The 23,653-nt window shown below is 42.2% G+C and overlaps 1 protein-coding gene across 5 annotated transcripts in view; it reads right to left on the bottom strand.

Annotated features, from left to right (window-relative positions):
• Positions 1-296: 296 nt before the first annotated feature.
• Positions 297-23,653, bottom strand: part of LOC110530200 (anaphase-promoting complex subunit 1) — a 55,795-nt gene continuing 32,438 nt past the window's right edge. For 2 of the 5 annotated variants that reach the window (XR_005052961.1, XR_005052962.1), the window contains 11 exons: positions 12,647-12,785; positions 12,326-12,384; positions 11,613-11,680; positions 10,958-11,048; positions 10,835-10,882; positions 10,575-10,659; positions 7,689-7,765; positions 5,387-5,812; positions 4,576-4,702; positions 3,334-3,979; positions 297-2,969 (listed from right to left, as the gene is read on the bottom strand). The gene's annotated coding sequence lies outside the window, so the exon portion shown is untranslated. Of the gene's footprint in view, positions 2,970-3,333; positions 3,980-4,575; positions 4,703-5,386; positions 5,813-7,688; positions 7,766-9,066; positions 9,100-10,574; positions 10,660-10,834; positions 10,883-10,957; positions 11,049-11,612; positions 11,681-12,325; positions 12,385-12,646; positions 12,786-18,544; positions 18,601-23,653 lie in introns of those variants that run through there. The other 3 variants (XR_005052963.1, XR_005052965.1, XR_005052966.1) reach the window with 3 other exon arrangements.

The raw sequence follows: 23,653 nt of genomic DNA on the forward strand, positions 1-23,653 counted from the left end.
GCAAAAGTCCTAAAACGGACCAAGCAGTGTCCCTAACGTATCTCAGTCCTGCCTCATGTACAAGAACACTAGGCGTTTGCAGTTCTGCAGTCATTCATAGCTTTGGAGTTGAACTGTGACACTTTCTTTCGCAGTTGGTCACACCCACCTCACTCCACGAACTAACAACTTTTGACATTCAAATATTAATTGACAAAATGTAAATTACAAATATGTCTGTTGGTACACAGATGTAAGGTTATATACATATGTATGCAACTTTAATCAATACATATTTATTTAAAAACAGGAAATTGTTTCTCTTTCTGCATACATTGTTTTAATGAAACTTTCAAAAAACAAACACATTAAGGATGAAGAAGCATTTTTCATTTGTTTGTTTTGTCTTATTTCAATGTACATACTGGTCTTGTTTCAATGTTGATTTAGGACATGGGAACCTCCAGGACCAGAGGGTGTGTACCAGTATGACATTCATAGAATGCTTTATTGCGGAAGCAGCCCACTCCCTGGAGCGCTCGCTCCCTCCCACAAGCTTATTAAAGGCATCGGCTTTGAAGGTCATAAACGGATGAATACTTCTACACCCACTCTCTATACAGTTCCGGTTGACCATTGATCTGTAAAATATCATGAATGTGAAGTTGTGGATTCTGTACACATTTCCTGGATGTCCATAGAAGGACAAACCAAATGGCAGTGTCATGCTTCCTACAGAAAAAAATAGTTATTTCTGCCACTTTGTGCCAGCTTGGGAACTGGTTGCTACCTCCCCAGAGAACTTGCAGTTATTCACTTCACTTGGCTGTTGACAGCAGATACACCATGTTCCAAAACACTATTCAATTATATTGTATAGAAAACGACCAGAGAATTAGTTAGTTAGCCACATTAGAATTGCACCACTCCACCTTTCTAAGTTAACTTTGACAGTTCTCCCTCCTCGCAAAATCAAATACTTTCCTGTGTGTGCGTGTCTGTCTAATGTCGCTCAACCACATGACAGCATTCCAGTGAATGTGGTATGTTTGCAATCCATCTGCCACATCTGTGTGTACCTTTCATGTCAGTTGGTCCTAAAGATGCCACAAAAAAGCTGTTCACTTAAATAGTTATTTTAGGGCCTGACAGTATACCATTGGGGACACAGATAAAGGCCTGTGTAACCATTCATGGTCAAGTGGAGGACACAGAGCTATTTGGATATACAAGGCCAATAGAACTCAACGGAGCTTGGTATGGGGTGAGGTGGGTGTGGTATCTGTTGCAGGATGTTTTCCATTTTGCTGTGGAATGTTCCCAGAGGTGTTAGATCACAGCTCAGGCCGATGCATTCCGTTGCGCCACAGCCCACGCAGTACCTCCCAACACATACCGCAGAAACATAATTAATATGTGAGAGAGCAGAACATCTTTTCTGAGATAACGATAACTGAGATGGCAGCCTAGACTGCATGCTGTGTTGAAACGGCTCGTCGTTTAAAAATACAAAATGGCAACACCACAACACCGAAAGTTAGCCAAAACAACATGTAGATGGAAGTGGGTACTAGTGATAATGTGCAATGCCGAAAGTTATTGTTCATCCACATCCACTATGTTAGCTAATAGTTACCTTTAAATTCTAGGTCACTTACACAAGTCTCAAATCACTTTTTATTTACTGCATTATTTATATGGAATACAGGTACGGTATAAACATTTGACATACAATCTGTATCAAGAAAGCTTTTACAATGATATTTAATATAATATCAGGTCCATTTCTTGTGAGCTGCAACAAGCAGTGCAGGCAGAGGGACCCTTCTGGGTCAAGACCAAGGTAAAGTAAGAGACCATGGTTAGAGGTCAAAGGTCAGGTAATTTCAACAGGCCTATTGTCCAGTCCTGAAGCTTGCAGTCCCCATGAGGAGAGGGCCCAGGCGCAGCAAGGCTTGTACAGGGATGCACAGCTGACAACTTCAACAGGAGCTCAGGGAACGATGTACTTCCTGTGGAAATGAAAGATGAGCAGAGGAACGACACGAGAGAGACCAGCAGAGTTAAGAGATGAATGCGACCAAGTCAGTCATAACATTCACACGAGACATGAAGCCAGTCAGCAATAAGACAGACCACCAACAAAGCGACAGATGTTAGGATCAAACTAAAAGTACATCTAACCACAATATTTAGTTAACAGTTGTTTAACTTCCAGGTGTGTGGCAGACATCTTCCTGAGGCAGGGTATAGTGTTAGACCAGAAAGCAGGCTAGAATGTTGGACAGCATGTCCCCTCAGTAGGGACTGGCCATATGTATGTTCTCAACACATGGCTGTTATCTGTGGAGTGTGGGGGGAGGTGGGGTTCACACACACGTCAGATCCAACGAGGTTAGCTGCATTCATGGATGGACCTATGAGTATTCTTCATGTAACAGCATCACATAATCAGTTTGCTAACGATTGTTGCCAAGCCATTCATAACGTTCCATGTTTCCCATGTCATTACAGTTCACACCCAAAGACTGGTTCTGACACGTCCAGTCCCACTGATGGGAAATGTGTGTCACATTACAGGTACACACTGGTACAAACTGTACGGTCAGGCTAATATATTATTGTACAGTTCATTCAAAGGGATCTGTTAACAGTCCATTCTCCAGTAGACGTGCCCCTCCCACTGGGTTGAGACCTCTCACCAGTGAGCCAACAGTCCAGGGTGCCATCGGCTGAGTTCTTCATGACAGGCAGATGAACAGCAGCTCCCTGCCCTGTGCCCCCTGCCTCAGTCTGTGTTGCAGGACCCTGCCCTGTGCCCCCTGCCTCAGTCTGTGTTGCAGGACCCTGCCCTTTGCCCCCTGCCTCAGTCTGTGTTGCAGGACCCTGCCCTTTGCCCCCTGCCTCAGTCTGTGTTGCAGGACCCTTCCATTTGCCCCCTGTCTCAGTCTGTGTTGCAGGACCCTGCCCTGTGTCCTGCCCTGTAACACCTGTGGTAAAAAGCACAGTCAACACACACTAAGAGACGACATTGGAGACATACAACCGAGAGCACATTGAAGTGACATCAGTTTGTATTGGGGAAAAGTCAATCTATGAAAATACAGCTGAATTCTATGAGTGGGAGCATGTACATCAGGGCTCTCCAACCTTGTTCCTGGAGCGATAACGTCCTGTAGGTTCACGCCAACCCTAATCTAGCACACCTGATTCTAAAAATTAACTGGTTGATAAGCTGAAATCAGGTTAGTTAAAACTGGGGTTGGAGCAAAAACCAGGAGGGTATCTCTCCAGGAACAGAGTTGAAGAGTCCTGAGGAACATGCACAGACCACTGTTACTATTGTATTCTTACCTGATCAATAGCAATGTAGGTGGGCAGCATCTCAGGGTTCTCCTGAGTGACAATCTCTGATATTCGATCTGAGTGTCAAGGCCAAAGTGTTGTGTTTTTGGACAAAGACAACAAAATAGAAGCTCCATTCAGTGCAACAACAGTAAATAGAAGCTCCATTCAGTGCAACAACAGTAAATAGAAGCTCCATTCAGTGCAACAACAGTAAATAGAAGCTCCATTCAGTGAGTGCTTATCAATTGAACAATCAGAAACAGAAACTGTGGAATTATAAAATAGGACATTGAGGGGTGTTTCAATAATTGCAATCAAATCATGAGCTAAAGGTTAGAACCAATCTCCTTCAATTTCACAGTGTATTAAAAAATAAATATTCCACATGTCCAATTACATATAGTGATATCTACCTGGTGGAAATGCGATTCAAGTGATTAACAAACGGATTCACAAGGGGAGCAACATAGGCAGTATTTAAGTCTAATTTAAACCCTCAATGTTGGCTCTGTGTTACAACGTTAAGTTGCAGCTGCATCACATAGCATCCACTCTGCTAATCAACGTGTCTCATGCTATCCAAGGCTTTACAGAAGAATTCAGCGAAGGAGACCAAGGCAGCGTCGGAGGGGAAGGTCGAGATGGCCTCTGGCTGTGGGAGAAAAAATAACTGCTACAACAAGGTCTGCTGATCGTGCCTGACGGAGGCACTTGGCGGTTTCCAATGAGTTATTGCATCTAGTGGAACAGGGGACATGTTGACTAAAAGGCTATTGGACCGTAGGCTGGTAGGCTCACAGGGAAATATTCTGTCACACATAGTGTCAAGACATATTGGTTGTTTTGCCGCCCCACAGTGATGTCGCGTGCACTACTCTGTGCTATACTGGGATTATATCAGTATCAATATCTAAATGTCTCATTCATGCTTCTTTCTGACTGGCCAACACGGACGGATGTTCGAGACTCATTATGCTAGCTATGTGTTGATAGTTCATTGATTTCATTTTCAGTGGTTCAAGTTTTGCAACCTTAACATACTAATGAAATAAATGTGTACTGGTATATGCAACATGCCATGTTGACAAAGTTATGCTTGTACTCTAAGTATCATTGAATCTCCTATGCAGCCAATATCCAATATGTAGTACTGAAGTAGTACTGATGAAGTACATGATGAAATGTAACTAGTTAAAAGGTGTCCAGTCAGTCCAGTTTTGTGTAAACAGAGGACCAGGATGTTTGTACCTTGAATGTGCGGACTTCTGAGTTCCTGTTGACGACGACGGGGGATAATAGATTCTTCCAGTCCAGAAGGTCGACCTTATAGGGCCCTAGCTTCAGATACAGAACCCCATCTCTGGACAGAATGGACCTACAACACACATATAGAAGAAATTAGTCAATTTTAGATCACATGTTAGGATGGAAAAAAAGAATAGTGATATTGGAAAAATCTATAGTTACATATCACTATTATTTTGAACGACAGTGAAACTTTGACTTGTAATTTAAAACAAATATTTTTTTATTTATATAATATTTTTGCTAGATAGCGTTAGCTAGCGCTAGTTGGATGTACCTGCCCAAAAATTCTGGTGTTTTTCATCCTATAGCTTGTTTTCCATCTTTTTAAATAGCAAGCCAACATGGTTTCAGCACTTAGATTTTTGCCCGACTGGTCAAAACTTGTTTTCTCATGCTCTCTCATCCCTCTGTAGAATACATATATATATATATATATGGTGAGCAGATTGTTTTGAAACATCAAATCTCAATAACGTTGCAGTATTGAATCGCAATACATATAGAATCGTAAGAATCGCAGTACATATTGTATCGGCACTTAAGTATTGTTGTTGATATCATATTGTGAGGTCCCTAGTAATTCCCAGCCCCACAAAACTATATGTTCTGCCATTAACAACCATTATTACAGAACATCACAAACTCACACCAAAGAGTATGGCCCTGATAAGTTATCACCCACTGAGATTTCATGATATGAATCTGAACATTGGGACAGAAATGTTCAAAAACATACCAGTGGTGGACTTACTCAAGATGTGGAGTTCCTTTACTTCAGGTCTATGGACAGCTTCCAGTATCAATGGTCCTTTTACTTGAATCTGTAACCACATTAAAACAAGTAGGTCTTTCATCTTTGAACATTTAGTTTGAAAACAATGTGAAAAAGATCCTATGATTTTCTTGAAATAGCGGAGTTTGATCATCCTAACTGACCCTTCTTTGTACTGTATTGTAAAGAGGAAGGGAGAAAAACGTATCAATTGCATATATGGACACATTGCATTACTCACTTTCTAACAGAAACCTCAATTTTAACATGGACCATCCTGCTTAGCAGAATGACTTTGCAGCATGATTACATTTCATTTGACCTTATTGAGGATCTGCAGCTCATGCAACATGGTGGGGGGCATCAGTTCAGCTGTAATCTCCTCATAACAGAGTCCCCTATGCTCTGAAGACATTGAAGAAATGAACACACAAACACAGTCATTACACACTAAATATACAAAAGTATGTGGACTCCCCTATTTCAGCCACACCCGTCGAGCACACAGCCATGCAAAGTCCATAGGCAAACAATGGCAGTTGAATGGCCTTACTAAAGAGCTCAGTGACTTTAAACATGCCACCTTTCCAACATGTCAGTTTGTCAAACTTCTGCCCTGGGGCCTCCCGAGTGGCTCAGTGGCCTAAGGCACTGCATCGCAGTGCTAGAGGCGTCACTACAGATCCGGGTTCGATCCCTGACTGTCACAGCCGGCCGTGTCCGGGAGACCCATGAGGCGGCGCACAATTGGCACAGCGTCTTCCGAGTTAGGAGAGGGTTTGGCCAGCCGGGATGTCCTTGTCCCATCGCGCCTTAGCGACTCCTGTGGCAGGCCGGGCACATGCACGCTGACACCAGTTGGAAGGTGTTTCCTCCGACATATTGGTGCGGCTGGCTTCCGGGTTGGGCGAGTTTGTCGTGTTTCACAGTCATGTTTCAGAGGAAGCATGACTCTCGACCTTTGCGTCTCCCGAGTCCGTACGGGAGTTGCAACGATGGGACAAGACTGACTACCAATTGGATATCACAGAATTGGGGTAAATAAATACATTTTAAAAATGCTGGCCTGGTCAACTGTAAGTGCTGTTACTGTGAAGTGGAAACGTCTACAAGCAACAACAGCTCAGCCGCGAGGTGGTAGGCCACACAAGCTCACAGAACGGGACCGGCGAGTGCTGAAGCGCGTAGCATGTAAAAATAGTTTGTCCTTGGTTGCAACCCTCACTACAGAGTTCTAAACTGCCTCAGCACAATAACTGTTTGTCGGGAGCTTCATGAAATGGGTTTCCAGGGCTAAGCAGCCGCACACAAGCCTAAGATCACCATGCGCAATGCCGAATGTCGGCTGGAGTGGTGTAAAGCTCCCCGCCATTGGACTATGGAGCAGTAGAAACTGCAGCATATCACCCTGCATCCCATATCACCCTGCATTAGCTTCTGAAGCTAAGCAGGGTTGGTCCTGTTTGGTCCCTGGACGGGAGACCAGATGCTGCTGGAAGTGGTGTTGGAGGACCAGTAGGAGGCACCCTTTCCTCTGGTCTAAAAAAAATTGCCCCAGGGCAGTGATTGGGGACATTGCCCTGTGTAGGGTGCCGTCTTTCGGATGGGACGTTAAACGGGTGTCCTGACTCTCTGTGGTCACTAAAGATCCCATGGCACTTATTGTAAGAGTAGGGGTGTTAACCCTGGTGTCCTGGATAAATTCCCATCATGGCCACCTAATCATCCCCAGCTGCCACCAGGAGACCTAGGTTACGTAGGGACTGTTATCTGGAGAACGGAGGTCACACACTTTACCTCAGGGACACCCAAGTAAGGTCCCGGAGGGCCAAAGCGTCGCTGATTTTCACCCTTTCCTAATCAACTGAGTCAGAACCGGCACGAACTGACCAGACAAGTGAAAATTGGCTAATCAATTACAATCAATTGATAAATTAACTACCAGGTAGAAAAGAAAATCAGCAATACTTCAGCCTGTGAGGGCCAGAGTTGAATAGCCCTGGTCTATATGCTGTTCTCTCACTATTCTTAACCACTCATCCCAGACAATTACCATCCCACTCATTATGGTCATTGACTTTTACAACTGTCAGTAGAAACTCTGATGGACTTCTCTCCTCATGTTACACCACCTCCCTCTTGCTATTCTTAGAATCCGCACCCAAGTCATTATGGTGATTGAAAGTCGGATACTTTAGTTTAGAGCTCTGTCTGTCATGCTATTTTAGAGCGCTGGTAAGCTGTACCAAATGTTGGTATTTCCAGAGATTGTACGTCTTACCGGTTAACTGTGCTGTGGACAGGAAACTGGTGGTAGAGCGCACATGGCAAGGTAGCGATGGCCGAGTTGGAGTGTACCTGGGAGAGGACAAGCACAGGATAACAGAGCGCTACGTCAGACTCAGACATAGCAATAAATCAAAGTCACAGTGTTGATGTTAGCACATATCATAATAGAGTTTTTTGTGAATAGGTCCCATGAATAAATTAGGAATTTGGCCTGTGCAAAACAGCTTTGAATTGTTATCTACCTGACGTCCTTTGTGCTCATAAAAGCTCTACTTAAAAGATAAAGGCTTCGGTTAAGTGTGTGCTTAGGCTGGTTCAAACCATTGTGTCGGCTTGGAGAGAGAAATCACTTGTTTAGATTAGTGTGGGTGAGGGGTTGCCTCGCCGCCTCTTAAAACACCAGCTGAAGAGATTAGTTCTCAGCCCACGAGCTGACACTCATCCAGTCTACATGGCAACGGATAAAGTGAACTGGCTGGGTGGGATGTTCTGGTTTTTACTATGTGTATTACAGGCAGAGGTGAAAACAACAGCACTATTTACTACATGAGTCAGCTTGATAACAAGACCCACAAACATACAGAGCAAAAGTCAACTGAACACTGATCTCATCTTGAACTGTAGAGTCACATAATGACTGAGAACAGCTGTTGATTTAGCGCCACTCAAATTCATTTTCAGAAACGTGTTCCTAAACAATATTACTATGTTTCAATCACACCATTCCCTAGACTAGGCTCACTGGTGAACTCTGTAGCTACACAAAATGAGAAGAGAAGTGTTTCACTTCAGGTTTCATGATGAGCCAGACTGACAGGGCCGTATGGTGATTGGTTACTACGCAGAATGAAAGCACTCTCCACAGACCACATCGAGAGAGAGCGAGAGGGCGAGAGAGAGATTGAAATAAAGACGCCATGTGTCTGCTCCCCTCTTCAATCTTTCCTGATGCAGGTGTGTGTTGATGGCAGGAATAGGTTGAGAATACTACAATAAGGCCATTCAAATTGCGACCTTGAAGTTATGTGGGCCTGAAATTGTCCACCCTAAAATAAGGCAAGTCTAAAATCAAAGGGTTTGTACAGTAAATGTTGAGGACGAGACAGATTTAACATCAGTAATGAGTATTGTTACGTACAAAAAGACACCTTAGTCACTGCTTGCATAAGCCTGGGATATTTGAACTGCATTTGTTATGAAGAACACTCACATAACAAGACTACTCTCCCACATCTCATTATACAGTGGCAAGAAAATTATTGTATTTTTCTTGTCTATATTGAACACATAATTTAAACATTCGTATGTGTATGTGGACCCCTAGGCTAATGACTTCTCCAAAAGCTAATCGGAGACAGGAGTCAGCTAACCTGGAGTCCAATCAATGAGAAGAGATTGGAGATGTTGGTTAGAGCTGCCTAGTCCTATAAAAAAACTGAATTTGAGTTTGCTATTCACAAGAAGCTTTGCCTGATGTGAACAGTGCCTCGAACAAAAGAGATCTCGGAATACCTAAGATTAAGAATTGTTGACTTGCATAAAGCTGGAAAGGGTTACAAAAGTATCTCTAAAAGTCTTGATGTTCATCAGTCAAATAAGTAAGACAAATGTCTATAAATGGAGAAAGTTCAGCCCTGTTGCTTCTCTCCCTCAGAGTGGCCGTCCTGCAAAGATGACTGCAAGAGTACCGTGCAGAATGCTCAATGAGTTCAGAAGAATCTTAAGAGTGTCAGCTAAAGACTAACAGAAATCTCTGGAACATGCTAACATCTCTGTTGATGAGTCTACGATACGTAAAACACTAAACAAGAATGGTGTTCATGGGAGGACACCACGGAAGAAGCCACTGTTGTCAAAAAAAAACATTACTGCACGTCTGAAGTTTGCAAAACTGCACCTGGATGTTCCACAGCCTTTCTGGCAAAATATTCTGTGGACAGATGAAACTACAGTTGAGTTGTTTGGAAGGAACACAACACTGTGTGGAGAAAAATAAAAGGCCCAGCACACCAACATCATAACCTCATCCCAACTGTAAAGTATTTTGGAGGGAGTTTCATGGTTTGGGGCTGCTTTGCTGCCTCAGGGACTGGACAGCTTGCCATCATCGACAGAAAAATGAATTCCCAAGTTTATCAAGACATTTTGCAGGAGAATGTAAGGCTATCTGTCCAGCAATTGAAGCTCAACAGAAGTTGGGTGATGCAACAGGACAACGACCCAAAACACAGACGTCAATCAGCAGCAGAATGGCTTCAACAGAAGAAAATACACCTCCTGGAGAGGCCCAGTCAGAGTCCTGACCTCAACTTGATGTAAAATGCTGTGGCATGACCTCGAGAGCGGTTCACACCAAACATCCTAAGAACATTGCTGAACTGAAACAGTTTTCCAAAGATGAATGGTCTAAAATTCCTCCTGACCGTTGTGCAGTTCTGATCCGCAACTACAGAAAATGTTTGATTGAGTTTATTGCTGCCAAAGGAGGGTCAACCAGTTATTAAATCCAAGGGTTCACATATTTTTTCCAACCTACACTGTGAATGTTTGCATGGTGTGTTCAGTAAAGACAAGAAAACATAGAATTGTTTGTGTGTTATTAGTTTAAGCAGACTGTGTTTGTCTATTGTTGTGACTTCGATGAAGATCAGATCAAATCTGATGACCAATTTATGCAGAAAACCAGGTAATTCCAAAGGGTTCGCATACGTTTTCTTGCCACTGTAACGTAGTTCCATTATCTAGGTCTGTAGCAAAACATACAATTTACATCAATACAGATGACATTGTGAAAGGTACAACACCTAGGCAAAAGACAGTACAAGCAATATCTGTGTAGGCTATAACCATTGGAGAGGCTGGTTGAAACATGTCTCACCTCCCTCCTCCCAGGGCCATGTGGTGGGTCATAGTTCTGGTCCTCTTCTAAGGGACGCGGCAGAGCTCCAGCACCTTCAGGTCACCTGAGCCAGCCATCACCATGGACAACAACATGCTCAGACACATCTGTAAGTTATAGTGGCCTGTCTGGCAGAAGAGTGGTGACTTTGATGCAAACTTTAAACTGGACTTTATTCTATTGCCTTATATGGACATTATGGTTACATTGGACAGAAGCATGAGAGTAGTGCAACTTACAGCCGTTGCTGATGTCAAACACTGCATGAAGTTCCTTGCGAAACTTTACTGTGAAAGAAACAAAAGGGTTACAGACAAACTAGCCAATTAACTCCAACTTATTTTGAAATGTTCGCTTCTTACCAAGCAGTCGAATGCGTCAGAGTTGGCCGAGCCAGCGAAGTGGAATCCCACAGTCATTCAGGTTCCAGCAATTATGTGGTCATGGGCTTGCCTGAGGACAGGAGTCATCCCACACATTCTCATGTTACTAAACACACCATCTCTGTCTCTTATATCCAGCTATGCTGAGAAAGCTAAGAGAACTTGTAGTCAGTTTGTAGTCACGCTATGGTTTTCATGTTTAAAGCCTCCGAAACCACTGGATTCCCAATGTTTTCTTGAATTATGTGGATGCAAAACAAAGAATATATATTGTGTTAGCGTTGTAAAAAAACTGTGGGATACTAACTAATTTAATACGGTTGATGTGTAAATTGGTCAAGCTGCAGGAAATGTCTGAGGCTTGTTGCCAGTCACATCCTCTTGGCACTGAAGCCTCATTTGAGGACCAAAACGTGTTTCCTTATTAGCGTTGATGTCATTCACTATGACTAACTAACAACATGAAGAGCCTTGGAACCAACCTCTAATGTCTATGGACATCTACACTGTTGGCCCTAAGAACCCGATGCCGAACTCATAATATTATTACCACAGGTCCTGAGTAGAGGTTTGTGCTGGCAGTGACTTGTGTCTAATGAGCCAAGGTGTTTGTGTGCATATTGAGGGGAGTTACCGGAGGCATATTGCTGCTTTCGAGTTGGGCAGAATCTCATCCCACATGATGATACACCTAGCCAGTGTCTGAGGAGGGAGAGGAGACAGTGCCAAGCTTCTATATCCACAAAGTCAGATTCCACAGCCACAAAGTCAGATTCCACAGCCACAAAGTCAAAATTGGCAACAAAAATGTGCTTTCAGGTCTTAAGTTAAGGTTAGCAGTGTGGTTAAGATCAGGTTTAAAATCACATTTTAAGAAGAGAAATTGTAGAAATGGGCGGGGTTTATGACTGTGGGTTTAGAAGCTAGTGACGACCTAAAACGTGTTAGTGTACAGGATCAGCCATTTTACTGAACAAAAATATTAACGTAACATGTAAAGCTTTGGTCCCATGTTTCATGAGCTGAAATAAAAGATCCCAGAAATGTTGCAAATCAAGTAGGGCCCGCAACCCTCAAGGAAAATGTGGCGTCCCACACCTAGGTTGGGAACCACTGACGGAGAGCTCCGGGGGTTTGGTTCAGTGAAAAAGACAGGTCTGTACTGACCCAGAGTATACTGAGATAAGGCAGGTCTGTACTGACCCAGAGTACACTGAGATAAGGCAGGTCTGTACTGACCCAGAGTACACTGAGATAAGGCAGGTCTGTACTGACCCAGAGTACACTGAGATAAGGCAGGTCTGTACTGACCCAGAGTACACTGAGATAAGGCAGGTCTGTACTGACCCAGAGTGCAGTCCAGGAGGAACATGGTGTCTGGAGCTTTCAGCCAACCTGCGATAAACCTATGAGAGGGTGAGAAAGAGGTGTTAATGGAAGCCTGAGCCTATTGTCCAATACGGAAACAGAACCAGGAAAAACCTAAAATGATTCAAAATGACTTTTTTCCCCAGTTATAAGCTATGTGCTGGAGCGCTGGGGTCAAGATGTTCTGTGAGGCACCATGCAAGATTAGATGGGAGATTGAAGAGTCAAATCTAGTAGAACACGGCATTACTTTTCGTTGAAGGGTATCTAAAGATGAGATGTGGTGGAATCAATTATCACCTGTTGTTGGTCTTCAGGTAGATCATAGCCAGGGTCGCTCTTGGAACAGGTGATGTCCACGTTGATGACCAGAAACCCCCACACTTGGGACATTCTTAAGTCTCTGGTCATAGTATTCTGTTAGACCATGGTTTTGTGCCTTCAGGAAAAATGTTAATATGTTAGATGGGGATCAACTGACAGAAAGTAGGCCTACAATGAAGGAAAGTTGTCTTGCTGGTTGCTTCTTGTACTTGTGTTTTTCTCTGTTGATACTGGTGTGGGTGCCTCGATGCCCTACCACCATGTAGAGCTACTCAGGTACATTCAGGTCAGTCATACCTACAGTTGAAGTCGGAAGTTTACATACACTTACGTTGGAGTCATTAAAACTCGTTTTTCAACCACACCACACATTTCTTGTTAACAAACTATACTTTTAGCAAGTCGGTTAGGACATCTACTTTGTGCATAAGTCATTTTTCCAACAATTGTTTACAGACAAATTATTTCACCTATAATTCACTGGATCACAATTCCAGTGGGTCAGAAGTTTACATACACTAATGTAACGGATGTGAAACGGCTAGCTTCGTTAGCGTGGGCGCTAAATAGCGTTTCAATCAGTGACGTCACTTGCTCTGAGACCTTGAAGTAGTAGTTCCCCTTGCTCTGCAAGGGCCGCGGCTTTTGTGGAGCGATGGGTAACGATGCTTCGAGGGTGACTGTTGATGTGTGCAGAAGGTCCCTAGTTCGCGCCCGGGTATGGGCGAGGGGACGGTCTAAATTTGTACTGTTACATTGATGCTGTTGACCCGGATTACTGGTTGCTGCGGAAAAAGGAGGAAGGTCAAAAGGGGGGTGAGTGTAACGGATGTGAAACGGCTAGCTTCGTTAGCGTGGGCGCTAAATAGCGTTTCAATCAGTGACGTCACTTGCTGAGACCTTGAAGTAGTAGTTCCCCTTGCTCTGCAAGGGCCGCGGCTTTTGTGGAGCGATGGGTAACGATGCTTCGAGGGTGACTGTTGATGTGTGCAGAAGGTCCCTAGTTCGCGCCCGGGTATGGGCGAGGGGACGGTGGTTCACACCAGGCAGGTCCGAGATACTGTTGTGAAGAAGTTTAAAGCCAGATTTGGATACAAAAAAATTTCCCAAGCTTTAAACATCCCAAGGAGCACTGTGCAAGCGATAATATTGAAATGGAAGGAGTATCAGACCACTGCAAATCTACCAAGACCTGGCCGTCCCTCTAAACTTTCAGCTCATACAAGGAGAAGACTGATCAGAGATGCAGCCAAGAGGCCCATGATCACTCTGGATGAACTGCAGAGATCTACAGCTGAGGTGGGAGACTCTGTCCATAGGACAACAATCAGTCGTATATTGCACAAATCTGGCCTTTATGGAAGAGTGGCAAGAAGAAAGCCATTTCTTAAAGATATCCATAAAAAGTGTCGGTTAAAGTGTGCCACAAGCCACCTGAGAGACACACCAAACATGTGGAAGAAGGTGCTCTGGTCAGATGAAAAGAAAATTGAACTTTTTGGCAACAATACAAAACGTTATGTTTGGCGTAAAAGCAACACACCATCCCCACTGTCAAACATGGTGGTGGCAGCATCATGGTTTGGGCCTGCTTTTCTTCAGCAGGGACAGGGAAGATGGTTAAAATTGATGGGAAGATGGATGGAGCCAAATACAGGACCATTCTGGAAGAAAACCTGATGGAGTCTGCAAAAGATCTGAGACTGGGACGCAGATTTGTCTTCCGACAAGACAATGATCCAAAACATAAAGCAAAATCTACAATTGAATGGTTCAAAAATAAACATATCCAGGTGTTAGAATGGCCAAGTCAAAGTCCAGACCTGAATCCAATCGAGAATCTGTGGAAAGAACTGAAAACTGCTGTTCACAAATGCTCTCCATCCAACCTCACTGAGCTCGAGCTGTTTTGCAAGGAGGAATGGGAAAAAATGTCAGTCTCTCGATGTGCAAAACTGATAGAGACATACCCCAAACGACTTACAGCTGTAATCGCAACAAAAGGTGGCGCTACAAAGTATTAACTTAAGGGGGCTGAATAATTTTGCACGCCCAATTTTTCAGTTTTTGATTTGTTAAAAAAGTTTGAAATATCCAATAAATGTCATTCCACTTCATGATTGTGTCCCACTTGTTGTTGATTCTTCACAAAAAAATACAGTTTTATATCTTTATGTTTGAAGCCTGAAATGTGGCAAAAGGTCGCAAAGTTCAAGGGGGCCGAATACTTTCGCAAGGCACTGTATGTATGCCCGCGGGCCTCTTGCCTAAGCACTCCCAAGGTGCCTTCCCCTTCCCCCCTGGGAACAAATGAAACATGGGAATAACAATTTCACAAACAAACTAAAAAACAAAGGACATCAAATAACCTCTACCTGAGCAACAAACTCACAGAACATACCAACTTCCCAGCAATGAACTCCCATCAAAATCAACCTCTAGCAAAAAAACTCTCTATCACAAACAATCGCTCTGCAATGACTTCAGCAAAATCTCTCTCAGCAATCCCTACCTCCAAATCTCTCTCTCCTGAACAGAACACTGGCTTTTATATAGCTTCAGAATGAATGTAACTGGAGACAGCTGTGTCTTGACAAGGGGGCGGGGTCAGCTCTCCAATTAGCCCTGGAGTCAACCAATCAGCTGCTTGAGGGATTTCAGGAAGCCATTTCCTGAAATAAAACACATGCAAATACACAAACTACAACACATAAACTGGGGAACGTAACAGGGAGCAATTTCCAAAACGCCTGAAGGTACCACGTTCATCTGCACAAACAATAGTACACAAGTATAAACACCATGGGACCACGCAGTCGTAAAACCGCTTAGGAACGAGGCGCGTCTCCTAGAGTTGGACGTACATTGGTGCGAAAAGTGCTAATCAATCCCATAACAACAGCAAAGGACCTTGTGAAGATGCTGGAGGAAACAGGTACAAAAGTATCAATATCCACAGTAAAACGAGTTATATATCGACATAACCTGAAAGGCCGCTCAGCAAGGAAGAAGCCACGGTTCCAAAACCGCCATAAAAAAAGCCAGACTATGGTTTACAACTGCACACGGGGACAAAGATCGTACTTTTTGGAGAAATGTCCTCTGGTCTGATGAAACAAAAATAGAACTGTTTGGCCATAATGACCATCGTTATGTTTGGAGGAAAAAGGGGGAGGCTTGCAAGCCTGGGGTCGAGGGGTGGCAGCATCATGTTGTGGGGGTACTTTGCTGCAGGAGGGACTGGCGCACTTCACAAAATAGATGGCATCATGAGGCAGGAAAATGATGTGGATACAGTGCCTTGCGAAAGTATTCGGCCACCTTGAACTTTGCGACCTTTTGCCACATTTCAGGCTTCAAACATAAAGATATAAAACTGTATTTTTTTGTGAAGAATCAACAACAAGTGGGACACAATCATGAAGTGGAACGACATTTATTGGATATTTCAAACTTTTTTAACAAATCCAAAACTGACAAATTGGGCGTGCAAAATTATTCAGCCCCTTTACTTTCAGTGCAGCAAACTCTCTCCAGAAGTTCAGTGAGGATCTCTGAATGATCCAATGTTGACCTAAATGACTAATGATGATAAATACAATCCACCTGTGTGTAATCAAGTCTCCGTATAAATGCACCTGCACTGTGATAGTCTCAGAGGTCCGTTAAAAGCGCAGAGAGCATCACGAAGAACAAGGAACACACCAGGCAGGTCCGAGATACTGTTGTGAAGAAGTTTAAAGCCGGATTTGGATACAAAAAGATTTCCCAAGCTTTAAACATCCCAAGGAGCACTGTGCAAGCGATAATATTGCAATGGAAGGAGTATCAGACCACTGCAAATCTACCAAGACCTGGCCGTCCCTCTAAACTTTCAGCTCATACAAGGAGAAGACTGATCAGAGATGCAGCCAAGAGGCCCATGATCACTCTGGATGAACTGCAGAGATCTACAGCTGAGGTGGGAGACTCTGTCCATAGGATAACAATCAGTCGTATATTGCACAAATCTGGCCTTTATGGAAGAGTGGCAAGAAGAAAGCCATTTCTTAAAGATATCCATAAAAAGTGTAGTTTAAAGTTTGCCACAAGCCACCTGGGAGACACACCAAATATGTGGAAGAAGGTGCTCTGGTCAGATGAAACCAAAATTGAACTTTTTGGCAACAATGCAAAACGTTATGTTTGGCGTAAAAGCAACACAGCTGAACACACCATCCCCACTGTCAAACATGGTGGTGGCAGCATCATGGTTTGGGCCTGCTTTTCTTCAGCAGGGACAGGAAAGATGGTTAAAATTGATGGGAAGATGGATGGAGCCAAATACAGGACCATTCTGGAAGAAAACCTGATGGAGTCTGCAAAAGACCTGAGACTGGGACACAGATTTGTCTTCCAACAAGACAATGATCCAAAACATAAAGCAAAATCTACAATGGAATGGTTCAAAAATAAACATATCCAGGTGTTAGAATGGCCATGTCAAAGTCCAGACCTGAATCCAATCGAGAATCTGTGGAAAGAACTGAAAACTGCTGTTCACAAATGCTCTCCATCCAACCTCACTGAGCTCGAGCTGTTTTGCAAGGAGGAATGGGAAAAAATGTCAGTCTCTCGATGTGCAAAACTGATAGACATACCCCAAGCGACTTACAGCTGTAATCGCAGCAAAAGGTGGCGCTACAAAGTATTAACTTAAGGGGGCTGAATAATTTTGCACGCCCAATTTTTCAGTTTTTGATTTGTTAAAAAAGTTTGAAATATCCAATAAATGTCGTTCCACTTCATGATTGTGTCCCACTTGTTGTTGATTCTTCACAAAAAAATACAGTTTCATATCTTTATGTTTGAAGCCTGAAATGTGGCAAAAGGTCGCAAAGTTCAAGGGGGCCGAATACTTTCGCAAGGCACTGTATATTGAAGCAACATCTCAAGACATCAGTCAGGAAGTTAAAGCTTGGTCGCAAATGGGTCTTCCAAATGGACAATGACCCCAACCATACTTCCAAAGTTGTGGCAAAATGGCTTAAGGACAACAAAATCAAGGTATTGGAGTGGCCATCATGAAGCCCAGACTTCAATCCTGTAGAAAATGTGTGGGCAGAACTGAAAAAGTGTGTGCGAGCAAGGAGGCCTACAAACCTGACTCAGTTACTCCAGCTCTGTCAGGACGAATAGGTCAAAATTCACCCAACTTACTGTGGGAAGCTTGTGGAAGGCTACCTGAAACATTTGACATAAGTTAAACAATTTAAAGGCAATGCTGCCAAATACTAGTTGAGTGTATGTAAACTTCTGACCCACTGGGAATGTGATGACAGAAATAAAAGCTGAAATAAATAATTCTGTACTTTTATTCTGACATTTCACATTCTTAAAATAAAGTGGTGATCCTAACTGACCTAAGACAGGGATTTTTTATTAGGATTAAATGTCAGGAATTGTGAAAAACTGAATTTAAATGTATTTGTCTGAGGTGTAAACTTCCGACTTCAACTGTATTAGGTTACTGCCATGCATAAAGCATACAATATGGTATTTTAGATGAGTCCTGAGGGAAGGCTAGTGATACATTGTGTACGCACACTATTTATTTATCAGCCTTTTGAAGTATGAAGAGTGCTTTCCATGCAAGACTGTTTCTTTTTATCGCCGCTCTACATAAACAGCAGTTGATAACTTCCTGCAAAACAGTACATCATAACATTATTACACCACCACATATTTACAACACAAAATGTTTAAAACCACTATACAACAATATCACAATGTACACTACCGGTCAAATGTTTTAGAACACCTACTCATTCAAGTGTTTTTCTTTATTTTTTACTATTTTCTACATTGTAGAATAAACTTTGAAATAACACATACGGATTCACGTAGTAACCATCTCAATTGGGTTGAGGTCGGGTGATTGTGGAGGCCAGGTCCTCTGATGCAGCACTCCATCACTCTCCTTCTTGGTCAAATAGCCCTTACAGAGCCTGGAGGTGTGTTGGGTCATTGTCCTGTTAAAAAACAAATGATTGTCCCACTAAGTGCAAACCAGATGGGATGGCATATTGCTGCAGAATGCTGTGGTAGTGATGCTGGTTAAGTGTGCCTTGAATTGTAAATAAATCACAGACAGTGTCACCAGAAAAGCACCCCACACCATCGCACCTCCTCCTCCATGCTTTACGGGGGAAATACACATGTGGAGATCATCCATTCACACACGGCGGTTGGAACCAAAAATCTCCAATTTGGACTCCAGACCAAAGGACATATTTCCACCGGTCTAATGTACATTGCTCGTGTTTCTTGGCCCAAGCAAGTCTCTTCTTATTATTGGTGTCCTTTAGTAGTGGTTTCTTTGCAGAAATTTGACCATGTAGGCCGGATTCACGCAGTCTCCTCTGAACAGTTGATGTTGAGATGTGTCTGTTACTTGAACTCTGTGAAGCATTTATTTGGGCTGCAATTTCCATTCCTGTGGCGGTCCTCATGAGAGCCAGTTTCATCATAGCGCTTGATGGTTTTTGCAACTGCACTTGAAGAAACTTTCAAAGTTCATGACATTTTCCGGATTGACTGACCTTCATGTCTTAAAGTAATGATGGACTGTTGTTACTCTTTGTTTATTTGAGCTGTTCTTGCCATAGTATGGACTTGGTCTTATACCAAATAGGGCTATCTTCTGTATACTCCTCCCACCTTTTCACAACACAATGGATTGGCTCAAACACATTAAGAAGGAAAGAAATTCCACAGATTAAGTTTTAAATAGGCACACTTGTCAATAGAAATGCATTCCAGGTGACTACCTCATAACGCTGGTTGAGAGAATGTCAAGAGTGTGCAAAGATGTCATCAAGGCAAAGGGTGGCTACTTTGAAGAAACTCAAATATATTTTGATTTGTTTAACATTTGGTTACTACATTATTCCATATGTGTTATTTCATAGTTTTGATGTCTTCACTATTATTTCTACAATGTAGCAAATAGTAAAGAAAAACCCTTGAATGAGTAGGTGTTCTAAAACCGGTAGTGTATGCATGTGTCTGTACCTTTGTATGTGTCTCTTCACAGTCCCTGTTGTTGCATAATGTGTATTCTTACCTTTTTAAATCTGATTCTACTGCTTGCGTCAGTTACTTGATGTGGAATAGAGTTCCATGTAGTCATGGCTCTATGTAGTACTGGGCACTGCCTAATAGTCCGTTCTGGACTTGGGGATAAAAATATTTAGGACAAACCTATTCTTTGCTACCCATTCCGAAACTAACTGCAGCTCTTTGTTAAGTGTTGCAGTCATTTCAGTTGCTGTAGTAGTTGACGTGTATAGTGTTGAGTCATCTGCATACATAGACACACTGGCTTTACTCAAAGCATGTTGTTATTAAAGATCTAATGCTTTAAGGGGCCTAAATAGCTACCTTGGGGAATACCTGATTCAACCTGGATTATGTTGGAGAGGCTTCCATTAACTTCTTTGGGACTGTGGGGCAGTATTGAGTAGCTTGGATAAAAAGGTGCCCTGAGTAAACTGATTGCTACTCATGCCCAAAAGCTAGAATATGCATATAATTAGTAGATTTGGATAGAAAACACTCTGAAGTTTCTAAAACTGTTTGAATGATGTCTGTGAGTATAATATAACTCATATGGCAGGCAAAAACCTGAGAAAAAATTCAACCAGGAAGTGGGAAATCTGAGGTTTGTAGTTTAACCTCTCTGATCTCCCAAACCCGGATCCGGTATCGTGACTACAGCCTCAAGCTCATTACCATAACGCAACGTTAACTATTCATGAAAATCGCAAATGAAATGAAATAAATATGCTAGCTCTCAAGCTTAGCCTTTTGTTAACAACACTGTCATCTCAGATTTTCAAAATATGCTTCTCAACCATTGCAAAACAAGCATTTGTGTAACAGTATTGATGGCTAACGTAGCATTTAGCATTAGCATTCAGCTGGCAACATTTACACAAAAAAACAGAAAAGCATTCAAATAAAATCATTTACCTTTGAAGAACTTCAGATGTTTTCAATGAGGAGACTCTCAGATAGCAAATGTTCAGTTTTTCCTGAAAGATTATTTGTTTAGGACAAATCGCTCCGTTTTCTGCGTCACGTTTAGCTATGAAAAAACCCCTGTATCCAGGATTGTGTAAATCTATCAGCAAGCTCATTAGCATAACACAACGTTAACTATTCATGAAAATCGCAAATGAAATGAAATAAATATGCCATCTCTCAAGCTTAGCCTTTTGTAAACAACACTGTCATCTCAGATTTTCAAAATATGCTTCTCAACCATAGGAAAACAATAATTTGTGTAAAAGTAGCTAGCTAGCGTTAGCATTTAGCGTTAGCATTTAGCGTTAGCATCCAGCACGCAACATTAACAAAAACATAAAAGCCTTCAAATAAAATCATTTACCTTTGAAGAACTTCTGATGTTTTCAATGAGGATACTCTCAGTTAGATAGCAGATGCTCAGTTTTTCCAAAAAGATTCCTTGTGTATTAGAAATAGCTCCGTTTTATACCTCACATTTGGCTACCAAAAAAAATCCGAAAATTCAGTCCTCAAAACGCGAACTTTTTTCCAAATTAACTCCATAATATCGACTGAAAACATGGCAAACGTTGTTTAGAATCAATCATCAAGGTGTTTTTCACATATCTCTTCATTGATACATCGTTCTTGGACACATGGTTTCTCCCCTATATCAAATGGAAAAGTACGAGCAGCTGGCAATTGCGCACCGAATTCCACGCAGGACACCAGGCGGACACTTGGAAAATGTAGTCTCTTATGGTCAATCTTCCAATGATATGCCTACAAATACGTCACAATGCTGCTAAGACCTTGGGCGAACGACAGAAAGTGTAGGCTCATTCCTTGCGCAATCACAGCCATATAAGGAGACAATGGAAAACAGAGCTTCAGAAATTCTGCTAATTCCTGGTTGATGCATCATCTTGGTTTCGCCTGTAGAATGAGTTCTGGGGCACTTACAGACAAAATCTTTGCAGATTCTGAAACTTCAGAGTGTTTTCTTTCCAAAACTGTCAAGAATATGCATAGTCGAGCATCTTTTCGTGACAAAATATCGCGCTTAAAACGGGAACGTTTTTTATCCAAAAATGAAATAGCGCCCCTAGAGATCTAACAGGTTAAGTGATTGCCTATCGAATATACAGTGTCTATGGGGTCATATTGCACTTCCTAAGGCTTCCACTATATGTCAACAGTCTTTAGAACCTTGTTTGAGGCTTCTACTGTGAAGGGGGATAGAAAGAGAGCTGTTTCAACCAGGTGTCTAGCAGAGTGCCATGAGCTGATCACGAGCTCGCAAGATAGAGGTAGCTGCGACCATTTCATTTCTAAAGACAAAGGAATTCTCCGGTTGGAACATTATTGAAGATTTATGTTAAAAACATCCGAAAGATTGATTCTATACATTGTTTGACATGTTTCTACGAAGTGTAATAGAACCTGTTTGACATGTTTCTACGAAGTGTAATAGAACCTGTTTGACATTTTGTCTGAACAAGTGATCAAGCATTATGCATTTGGATTACTGAACAAAAAGGAGATATTTGGACATACTGTATATGATGGACTCTATCGAACAAAACAAACATTTATTGTGGAACTGGGATTCCTGGGAGTGCATTCCGATCAAGATCATCAAAGGTAAGTGAATATTTATAACGCTATTTCTGACACCTCTCCTTCTTTGGAAAACGTCTAGATATTTTTCTGTAACTAGCGCTGACCTAACAATCGCAAAGCCATTTTAAAATCGGACACAGCGGTTGCATTAAGGAGAAGTTTATTTATATTTCCATCTTTTATCAATGTTTATTATGAGTATTTCTGTAATTTGAAGTGGCTCTCTGCACTTTCACCGGATGTTTGTTTGAGACAATGCATTTATTGTGTAACATGAAGTCCTGTGAGTGCTATCTGATGAATATCATCAAAGGTTAGTGATTCATTTAATCGCTATTTCTCATTTTTGTGAGCCCTCTCCTTGGCTGGAAAATGGCTGTATGGTTTTCTGTGACTAGGTGCTGACCTAACAGTAGCAGCCCGATGCCAGTCATGTCATGGCAGCCATTTTAATTAGTCCTCCATGGACGTCCTACTCAGCGTGGTTCACTTGTTTAATAACAGAGAGATTATGACTTGAATGAGTGACTGTAGGGCTGAATGGGGATTTTGTATAAAACAACAAGGTTATAACAGATCACAGCTCTTTGCTCACCATATGCTGAGTGAGGAATTTTTTTCCCAACCTGTTCCCCTTTTTGGAGGAACCAAACTACACTGTATGAAAGTAGTTGTTTTCTCCATCATCACACAAATGACATAAAGGAAACTAAATGAGAATATTTAAAAGTACTAATTTTGCATAAATCACCTGCCCCCTTTCATACTTAAATCATTCAACATGAATTGTCACCTATCAAAGGCTGCTGTATTAGACCATAACAGTAACAGCAGTGGACCTTTAAAATGTCACGTTGCTGTGGTCAAATATCGGCTTATCTTTCCTGGCAGAGGTGAAATGCTAGCAAGAATGAGAATAGTAGTAAAACTGATTACTATATATTCTAGTAAATAACCACTGATCTTCCCTGAGCTAAGAGATGTGATAGATATGACCACGTGGCCTGCTTTAGTAGAAATGAGAAAGTTGCTATGCGTCACTGCCAGGGAAAAGTCAAAGTGAAACTCTCCTCTGAGCGCACGGAGACCTTCCCACTTTCATGTGAGAAAAATAACAGGATGCTAAGAGGCTAATTCTTCTAAAACCAATGCAATCTAGAGAAAGCTTAAAAACACTTAATGAGAAAAACTACACGACTTCACTCAACCCCAAAGCAGCTGGTGGCTTTACTGGCCGTTCTTAAAATGAGGACTGCAGAAGTGACTTGGTTTGTGGTGAGCGAAAAACAGTGTGACTCTGTGTCTGTGTGT

Source organism: Oncorhynchus mykiss, chromosome 1 (genome assembly GCF_013265735.2).
Source record: "Oncorhynchus mykiss isolate Arlee chromosome 1, USDA_OmykA_1.1, whole genome shotgun sequence".
NCBI lineage: Eukaryota > Metazoa > Chordata > Actinopteri > Salmoniformes > Salmonidae > Oncorhynchus > Oncorhynchus mykiss.